The following is a 10,000-nucleotide window of genomic DNA, read 5'->3' on the forward strand; positions in this document are numbered from 1 at the left end:
TGCCCCTTTTGCCCCGTTTTTGCCTCCTTTTGGGCTGTTCTTTGCTAGATTGGGCTTTCGTATAGCATGGACGGTGCTGCTTCTCGCTTCGCTCGCTGTTCGCCGCTCGCCGCTCGCTCGCGCAGCCAAAAATGGCCAGTTTTGGCCCGTTTTTGGGCTGTTTTGGCCTGTTTTTGGTCTGTTCTGGCGTGGCGCGGTGACCGTCGTGAGCGGAGCAAAACGTCAGCCATCTCAGCACCTTGGAACCCCCCGGGTGGCACAGGGCTGGATGGGGCTTTCGTATAGCAGGGACGGTGCTGCCTCACGCTTCGCTCGCTGTTCGCCGCTCGCCGCTCGCTCGCGCAACCTAAAATGGCCAGTTTTGGCCCGTTTTTGGGCTGTTTTGGCCTGTTTTTGGTCCGTTCTTGCGTGGCACGGCGACCGTCGTGAGCGGAGCAAAACGTCAGCCATCTCAGCACCCTGGAACCCCCCGGGTGGCACAGGGCTGGATGGGGCTTTCGTATAGCAGGGACGGTGCTGCCTCTCGCTTCGCTCGCTGTTCGCCGCTCACCGCTCGCTCGCTCAGCCAAAAATGGCCAGTTTTGGCCCGTTTTTGGGCTGTTTTGGCCTGTTTTTGGTCCGTTCTTGCATGGCGCGGTGACCGTCGTGAGCGGAGCAAAACGTCAGCCATCTCAGCACCCTGGAACCCCCCGGGTGGCACAGGGCTGGATGGGGCTTTCGTATAGCAGGGACGGTGCTGCCTCACGCTTCGCTCGCTGTTCGCCGCTCGCCGCTCGCTCGCGCAGCCAAAAATGACCAGTTTTGGCCCGTTTTTGGGCTGTTTTGGCCTGTTTATGGTCCGTTCTTGCGTGGTGCGGTGACCGTCGTGAGCGGAGCAAAACGTCAGCCATCTCAGCACCCTGGAACCCCCCGGGTGGCACAGGGCTGGATGGGGCTTTCGTATATAGCAGGGACGGTGCTGCCTCTCGCTTCGCTCGCTGTCCGCCGCTCGCCGCTCGCTCGCGCAGCCAAAAATGGCCAGTTTTGGCCCGTTTTTGGGCCGTTTTGGCCAGTTTTTGGCCTGTTCTTGCATTGCGCGGTGACCGTCGAGAGCGGAGCAAAACGTCAGCCATCTCAGCACCCTGGAACCCCCCGGGTGGCACAGGGCTGGATGGGGCTTTCGTATAGCAGGGACGGTGCTGCCTCTCGCTTCGCTCGCTGTCCGCCGCTCGCCGCTCGCTCGTGCAGCCAAAAATGGCCAGTTTTGGCCCGTTTTTGGGCCGTTTTGGCCAGTTTTTGGCCTGTTCTTGCATTGCGCGGTGACCGTCGAGAGCGGAGCAAAACGTCAGCCATCTCAGCACCCTGGAACCCCCCGGGTGGCACAGGGCTGGATGGGGCTTTCGTATAGCAGGGACGGTGCTGCCTCTCGCTTCGCTCGCTGTCCGCCGCTCGCCGCTCGCTCGTGCAGCCAAAAATGGCCAGTTTTGGCCCGTTTTTGGGCCGTTTTGGCCAGTTTTTGGCCTGTTCTTGCATTGCGCGGTGACCGTCGAGAGCGGAGCAAAACGTCAGCCATCTCAGCACCCTGGAACCCCCCGGGTGGCACAGGGCTGGATGGGGCTTTCGTATAGCAGGGACGGTGCTGCCTCTCGCTTCGCTCGCTGTCCGCCGCTCGCCGCTCGCTCGTGCAGCCAAAAATGGCCAGTTTTGGCCCGTTTTTGGGCCGTTTTGGCCAGTTTTTGGCCTGTTCTTGCATTGCGCGGTGACCGTCGAGAGCGGAGCAAAACGTCAGCCATCTCAGCACCCTGGAACCCCCCGGGTGGCACAGGGCTGGATGGGGCTTTCGTATAGCAGGGACGGTGCTGCCTCTCGCTTCGCTCGCTGTCCGCCGCTCGCCGCTCGCTCGTGCAGCCAAAAATGGCCAGTTTTGGCCCGTTTTTGGGCCGTTTTGGCCAGTTTTTGGCCTGTTCTTGCATTGCGCGGTGACCGTCGAGAGCGGAGCAAAACGTCAGCCATCTCAGCACCCTGGAACCCCCCGGGTGGCACAGGGCTGGATGGGGCTTTCGTATAGCAGGGACGGTGCTGCCTCTCGCTTCGCTCGCTGTCCGCCGCTCGCCGCTCGCTCGTGCAGCCAAAAATGGCCAGTTTTGGCCCGTTTTTGGGCCGTTTTGGCCAGTTTTTGGCCTGTTCTTGCATTGCGCGGTGACCGTCGAGAGCGGAGCAAAACGTCAGCCATCTCAGCACCCTGGAACCCCCCGGGTGGCACAGGGCTGGATGGGGCTTTCGTATAGCAGGGACGGTGCTGCCTCTCGCTTCGCTCGCTGTCCGCCGCTCGCCGCTCGCGCAGCCAAAAATGGCCAGTTTTGGCCCGTTTTTGGGCCGTTTTGGCCAGTTTTTGGCCTGTTCTTGCATTGCGCGGTGACCGTCGAGAGCGGAGCAAAACGTCAGCCATCTCAGCACCCTGGAACCCCCCGGGTTGTCACGAACGGTCGTCGCGCACCCGCAACAACTCCGTTCAACGAACCGTTCGTCGCTCACACCCGCATGTACAGCTGCCCAACAGCATGTTTTCTCATGGTTTTGGGTCATTTTGCTTGTAAATATGTAAGTTCGAACAAGCTGCAGCGTTGCAAAGCGACCGCTCACCGAACCGAGCAAAACAGCCCCAAAACAGCCCAAAACGGCTTCGTTTTCGCGTGCCGCGGGAGGTGAGCGGAGTGCTGCCTCCGCTCACCAAAACGTCAGCCATCTCAGCACCCAGGAACCCCCCGGGTGGCACATGGCTGGATGGGGCTTCGGTTATATACCGGGCGTTGAACACTCTTTCGCAAGTTCGTACGTGACCTTTACGGGAACTTGGTGTTGCGTCCGGGACCAGGTGAGCGGCTGTTTGTGGGCTTGCAGCTGTTCGTTCATCCTTGAAAGCCTTGTTTTTCCCCCTCTCCCTCTTTTCTCTTGTGCACACAAGGTGTTCGACGAATTGCTTGTAAAGCTTTCCTTTTCGCGAGACTTCGGGACGTGTCCGTTGCTCGTTCTTTCGATCTAACTCTCTTTCTCTTTTACAGGTCCTTCGGGACCTGCGAGAGGTTACAAAGTGGGCTGATCCTTGCGGAGCAAGATCGCAAGGGCGAAGCGCGACTTAGGCAAGGCAAAGCTAAGTTCGCGTCTTTGCCGCGCGGGTGACTCGCGACTTAGGCCACGCAAGCTAAGTTCGCGTCTTTGGCCGCAAGGGTGCCGCACGCCTTAGGCAATTCCAGCTAAGGTCGTGACATTGTGGTATCAGAGCGGGCAAGCTCTTCGATCGAACAGCGAACGAACTTCGCAACTTCGCCATGGCAAAGCATCGTGGCGAATCGAGCAAGACGGGGCAAGCTGGACCCTTGCCCCAAGCAGCCGCAAGTGGGCTGCATGTGCACACTCGCTCTCATGCTGTTGGAGCCGCTCACGAGGATCGCGGCAGCGAACAGGATGAGCGAGAAGTTGGCAACTCTCCGCGAGCGGAGGAAGCGCAATCTGGTGCGCTAACTGGGAAAAAGAGTCATAAGGAGAGACTCACGACGGCGGAAACCCGCCTGGATGTTCTGGAAGCGAGCATGGAGGAACTCTACCATGGCCAACAAAGACTTGTTGGGGTAGAGAGCTCGCAAGAGGAAGCGGAGTCCAGGATCGACAAGGTCGAGGCCCTAGTCGACCGACTGTCCGATGACACCAAGGACTCCGTGCTGCACTTACAAGACGTTGTGGCGGAACTCACGGCAAAGGTGGCTATGCTCACAAGAACGCTAAATGCGGGAGGAGGCAACACCCGCGTTGCACCGCCACAAAACTTGAGGGCACCTGAGCCCCATGGATACGGAGGGGCCAGAGATGCCAAGGAGCTCGAGAACTTTCTGTTCGACATGGAACAATACTTCCGAGCTACGAGGCCCGATTCTGAAGATACCAAAGTTTCTATAGCAACAATGTATCTGAATGGAGATGCGAAACTTTGGTGGCGAACTCGTTGGGAGGAGATCCAACAAGGTCGGTGTCGAGTCGACACATGGGAAGACTTGAAGCGGGAGTTGAGAACTCAGTTCCTACCGGAGAACACAGAGTTCGTCGCAAGAAGGAAGTTGAGACAACTCCGCCAAAGTACCACCATCCGAGACTATGTAAAGCAGTTTTCTGCACTGATGCTGGACATACAGGACATGTCCGAGAAGGACAAGTTGTTCAGTTTCCTTGATGGTTTGAAACCATGGGCTCAACAAGAGCTGAATCGAAGGAATGTTACCGACGTGGTCGGGGCAATTGCAGCTGCAGAAAGGCTCACCGACTTCGTTTCCTCCGAAGACCCAGCGAGAAGGAAACAATCTTCAAGCAATCGCCCTCAAAAACATTCTCGAGGGAAGGAGCTCGGGGGCGAACAGAAGAAGAAGAGCTCCCACAAAGGGCCGAATCCAAAAGGCAAGGCCTCAAAACCTGGAGGATGCTTCTTGTGCGGAGGACCGCACATGGTAAGGGAGTGCCCACAGAAGCAGGCACTCAACGCTTTGACAGCTTCCATCCACCCCCCCCGATCGGACAAGGGCAAAGCTGTTGCCCTTAGCTCAAGCAGTTCTGAATCCAGCAGCGACGATGAAGAGTCGCAAGGACCCCGAATGGGAGCAATGCGTTTGTTGAACGCTATGCGGGGTCAAGTGGGGGAGAACACGAAGACGAAGGCACAAAAAGCAGGAAGTAGTGAACTGATGTATGTGGACATCAAGCTGAATGGCCAAACGACCCGTGCAATGGTGGACACGGGCGCTACCCACAACTTCATAGCCGATCGTGAAGCACAGCGACTTGGGTTGACATTGGAAAAGAGCCCAAGCCGAATGAAAGCAGTGAACTCGGAGGCCAGGCGAATCTCCGGATTGGCAAAGGGAGTTCCCATCAGAATCGGGACTTGGAGCGGAACCACCAACATGATGGCCGTGCCACTAGACGACTTCCAAGTGATTCTTGGAATGGAGTTTATGCACGCGGCAAAGTTGGTGCCGATGCCATTCTTGAATTCCCTATGTATGATGGGAGGCGATGACCCCTGTGTGGTGCCCGTCTCTCGGAGAGGAACCAAGGAGCCCCAACATATTTCGGCATTACAATTGAAGAAAGGGGTGCGAAAGGGCGAACTAACATTCGTGGCTGCTATGAAGCTAGAGCCACTCAATGAAGAAGCCATTCAAGAACCTGCTGTGGTGGCCAACGTCCTGAAGGAGTTCAAAGACGTTATGCCACCTGAGTTGCCGAAGACTCTTCCGCCACGCAGAGGCGTGGATCACAGTATTGAGCTGGAGCCAGGAGTGAAGCCTCCAGCGAGACCACCCTATCGCATGCCCCCGCCAGAGTTGGCAGAACTCAGAAAGCAGTTAGGTGAACTGCTAAGCGGTGGTCTCATCCGCAGCTCAAAAGCACCTTTCGGAGCTCCAGTTCTCTTTCAGAAGAAACAAGATGGGAGTCTCCGATTATGCGTCGACTACCGAGCCCTCAACAAAGTAACAGTGAAGAACAAGTATCCCATCCCGCTCATCGCGGACTTGTTCGACCAATTGGGCAAGGCAAAGTATTTCTCAAAACTCGACCTTCGGTCGGGGTATTGGCAGGTGCGCATTGCTGAAGGCGACGAAGCAAAGACTACATGTGTGACCAGATATGGAGCGTTTGAGTTCTTGGTGATGCCTTTCGGCTTAACCAACGCTCCGGCAACATTCTGTACTCTCATGAACCAGCTATTCAAGGAGTATTTGGATAAGTTCGTGGTCGTCTACTTGGACGACATCGTCGTTTACAGCCAAACGCTCGAGGAGCACGTCAAGCACCTTCGGACGATTTTCAAGGTTCTCAGGGAGAACACTTTGTTCGTAAAAAGGGAGAAATGCTACTTTGCTCAAACTGAGATCCTGTTCTTGGGGCACCGAATCGGTGATGGCTCCATCCGGATGGACAAGTCGAAGGTGCAAGCAGTTGCGGAATGGCGAACTCCAAAGAAGGTGCCAGAGTTGAGATCCTTCCTTGGTTTCGTCAACTACTACCGACGCTTCATCGCGGGATATTCGAAGCGGGCAACTCCACTGACGGAGTTGCTGAAGAAGGAGCAGCCTTGGAAGTGGTCTGACAGATGTGAGATAGCATTCCAAGATCTAAAGGCTGCTGTTTTGGAAGAACCAGTGCTCAAATTGCCAAACTATGGAGAGCCCTTTGAAGTCCATACAGATGCTTCGGACTTTGCTATTGGTGGAGTACTCATGCAAGAAGGTCATCCGGTGGCCTACGAGAGCCGCAAACTCAACGAGACCGAGAGGCGGTATCCAGTGCATGAGAAGGAGATGACAGCGGTGATCCACTGCCTACGAGTTTGGCGACACTACCTCCTCGGGTCGCGATTTGTGCTGAGGACAGACAACATCGCCCTGAGTTATTTCCAAACTCAGAAGAAGCTCTCCCCAAAGCAAGCACGGTGGCAGGACTTCCTGGCTGAATTTGATATGGCAATGGAATATAAGCCCGGGAAGGCGAATGTCGTGGCCGATGCGCTGAGTCGGAAGGTGGAGTGCGTGAATGCTGCACAACTGGAGGGCAGAGGCCAAGCAAGTCAGTTACACTCAACCTTCCTTTCCCGAATCAGAGATGGACTGTATAGTGATCCCCAGGCAGTTATCCTGATGCAGCTCATCAAAGAAGGCAAGACACGACGATTTTGGGTCCAGGAGGGACTTGTTTACACAAAAGGGAATAGGGTTTATGTTCCCCGAGTGGACAATCTAAGGCGTGAACTCTTGAAAGAGTGTCACGATTCCCTTTGGGCTGGACACCCCGGCATTCACAGAACGTTGGCTCTCGTGGAGAGGGCCTTCTACTGGCCAAAAATGGGGATTGATGTGGAGGAGTATGTTCGAACATGCCTTACTTGCCAACAAGACAAGGTGGAGCAGCGGAAACCGGTGGGACTTTTGGAGCCGTTGCCCGTACCAGAAAGGCCTTGGGAGAGCATTTCCTTAGACTTCATATCAAGCTTGCCACCTGTAGGGGGACTTGGATCGATACTTGTAGTGGTCGATCGGTTTTCAAAGTATGCAACTTTCATTGCTGCTCCCCTACACTGTTCAGCTGAAGAGGCGGCCAGACTGATGATGAAGGGTGTAGTGAAGTATTGGGGAGTCCCACACAATATCATTAGTGATCGAGACGCTCGGTTTCTGGGACGGTTCTGGACCGAGCTATTCAAATTGTTGGGATCAAAGTTATACTTCTCTACAAGCCTCCACCCCCAGACGGATGGTCAGACTGAAAGAATAAATTCGCTCTTAGAGCAGTATCTCCGGCACTACGTGAGTGCCAATCAACGAGATTGGGTGAAGCTGTTGGACATCGCCCAATTCTCCTACAACTTGCAACGGAGCTCTGCATCCAACAAGAGCCCCTTCGAAATTATCACAGGACAACAACCGTCGACTCCGCACACTATGGCTATTGGGTATACTGGGAGTAGTCCATCAGCCTACCATTTCGCAAAGGAGTGGCATCGAAATGCCGATATTGCGCGGGCTTACTTGGAGAAGGCGGCAAAACGGATGAAGAAGTGGGCAGATTTGGGAAGGCGACCACAGGAGTTCAAAGTTGGCGATTTGGTGTTGGTAAAGCTCCAACCAGCATCACTCCAATTCTTCAGGAAAAGAGTCCACAAAGGATTGGTGCGTAAGTATGAAGGGCCCTTCCCAATTATCAGCAGGGTAGGCAATGTTTCTTACAAGTTGCAGCTGCCGACGTGGTTCAAAATTCACAACGTTCTTCACGCCAGCAACCTGAAGGCCTACCATTCAGATCCGCAAGACGCTTCTCGAAGTGTTCCAACTCGGCTACCTCCCATCACAGCCTCCTACGAGAAGCGAGTGGAAACCATTCTGGCGGATCGCAAGATAAAGCTACCCAACGGAGCGGAACAGACAGAGTACTTGGTGAAGTGGCGAAAGCTTCCCCGAACTGAAGCCAGTTGGGAGCCTGAAGACGCCCTGCGACATGAAGAAGAAGTCATCAACACCTACCAACAAGCGTCGACGAGGGCGTCGACAGTTTAAGTGGGGGAGAATGTCACGAACGGTCGTCGCGCACCCGCAACAACTCCGTTCAACGAACCGTTCGTCGCTCACACCCGCATGTACAGCTGCCCAACAGCATGTTTTCTCATGGTTTTGGGTCATTTTGCTTGTAAATATGTAAGTTCGAACAAGCTGCAGCGTTGCAAAGCGACCGCTCACCGAACCGAGCAAAACAGCCCCAAAACAGCCCAAAACGGCTTCGTTTTCGCGTGCCGCGGGAGGTGAGCGGAGTGCTGCCTCCGCTCACCAAAACGTCAGCCATCTCAGCACCCAGGAACCCCCCGGGTGGCACATGGCTGGATGGGGCTTCGGTTATATACCGGGCGTTGAACACTCTTTCGCAAGTTCGTACGTGACCTTTACGGGAACTTGGTGTTGCGTCCGGGACCAGGTGAGCGGCTGTTTGTGGGCTTGCAGCTGTTCGTTCATCCTTGAAAGCCTTGTTTTTCCCCCTCTCCCTCTTTTCTCTTGTGCACACAAGGTGTTCGACGAATTGCTTGTAAAGCTTTCCTTTTCGCGAGACTTCGGGACGTGTCCGTTGCTCGTTCTTTCGATCTAACTCTCTTTCTCTTTTACAGGTCCTTCGGGACCTGCGAGAGGTTACAAAGTGGGCTGATCCTTGCGGAGCAAGATCGCAAGGGCGAAGCGCGACTTAGGCAAGGCAAAGCTAAGTTCGCGTCTTTGCCGCGCGGGTGACTCGCGACTTAGGCCACGCAAGCTAAGTTCGCGTCTTTGGCCGCAAGGGTGCCGCACGCCTTAGGCAATTCCAGCTAAGGTCGTGACAGGGTGGCACAGGGCTGGATGGGGCTTTCGTATAGCAGGGACGGTGCTGCCTCTCGCTTCGCTCGCTGTTCGCCGCTCGCCGCTCGCTCGCGCAGCCAAAAATGGCCAGTTTTGGCCCGTTTTTGGGCTGTTTTGGCCAGTTTTTGGCCTGTTCTTGCGTGGTGCGGTGACCGTCGTGAGCGGAGCAAAACGTCAGCCATCTCAGCACCCTGGAACCCCCCGGGTGGCACAGGGCTGGATGGGGCTTTCGTATAGCAGGGACGGTGCTGCCTCTCGCTTCGCTCGCTGTTCGCCGCTCGCCGCTCGCTCGCGCAGCCAAAAATGGCCAGTTTTGGCCCGTTTTTGGGCTGTTTTGGCCTGTTTTTGGGCTGTTCTTGTGTGGCGCGGTGACCGTCGTGAGCGGAGCAAAATGTCAGCCATCTCAGCACCCTGGAACCCCCCGGGTGGCACAGGGCTGGATGGGGCTTTCGTATAGCAGGGACGGTGCTGCCTCGCGCTTCGCTCGCTGTTCGCCGCTCTCCGCTCGCTCGCGCAGCAAAAAATGGCCAGTTTTGGCCCGTTTTTGGGCTGTTTTGGCCAGTTTTTGGCCTGTTCTTGCGTGCCGCGGCGACCGTCGTGAGCGGAGCAAAACGTCAGCCATCTCAGCACCCTGGAACCCCCCGGGTGGCACAGGGCTGGATGGGGCTTTCGTATAGCAGGGACGGTGCTGCCTCTCGCTTCGCTCGCTGTCCGCCGCTCGCTGCTCGCTCGCGCAGCCAAAAATGGCCAGTTTTGGCCCGTTTTTGGGCTGTTTTGGCCTGTTTTTGGGCTGTTCTTGTGTGCCGCGGCGACCGTCGTGAGCGGAGCAAAATGTCAGCCATCTCAGCACCCTGGAACCCCCCGGGTGGCACAGGGCTGGATGGGGCTTTCGTATAGCAGGGACGGTGCTGCCTCTCGCTTCGCTCGCTGTCCGCCGCTCGCCGCTCGCTCGCGCAGCCAAAAATGGCCAGTTTTGGCCCGTTTTTGGGCCGTTTTGGCCAGTTTTTGGCCTGTTCTTGCGTTGCGCGGTGACCGTCGAGAGCGGAGCAAAACGTCAGCCATCTCAGCACCCTGGAACCCCCCGGGTGGCACAGGGCTGG

The sequence above is a fragment of the Musa acuminata genome, unplaced genomic scaffold (genome assembly GCF_036884655.1).
Source record: "Musa acuminata AAA Group cultivar baxijiao unplaced genomic scaffold, Cavendish_Baxijiao_AAA HiC_scaffold_443, whole genome shotgun sequence".
Lineage (NCBI taxonomy): Eukaryota > Viridiplantae > Streptophyta > Magnoliopsida > Zingiberales > Musaceae > Musa > Musa acuminata.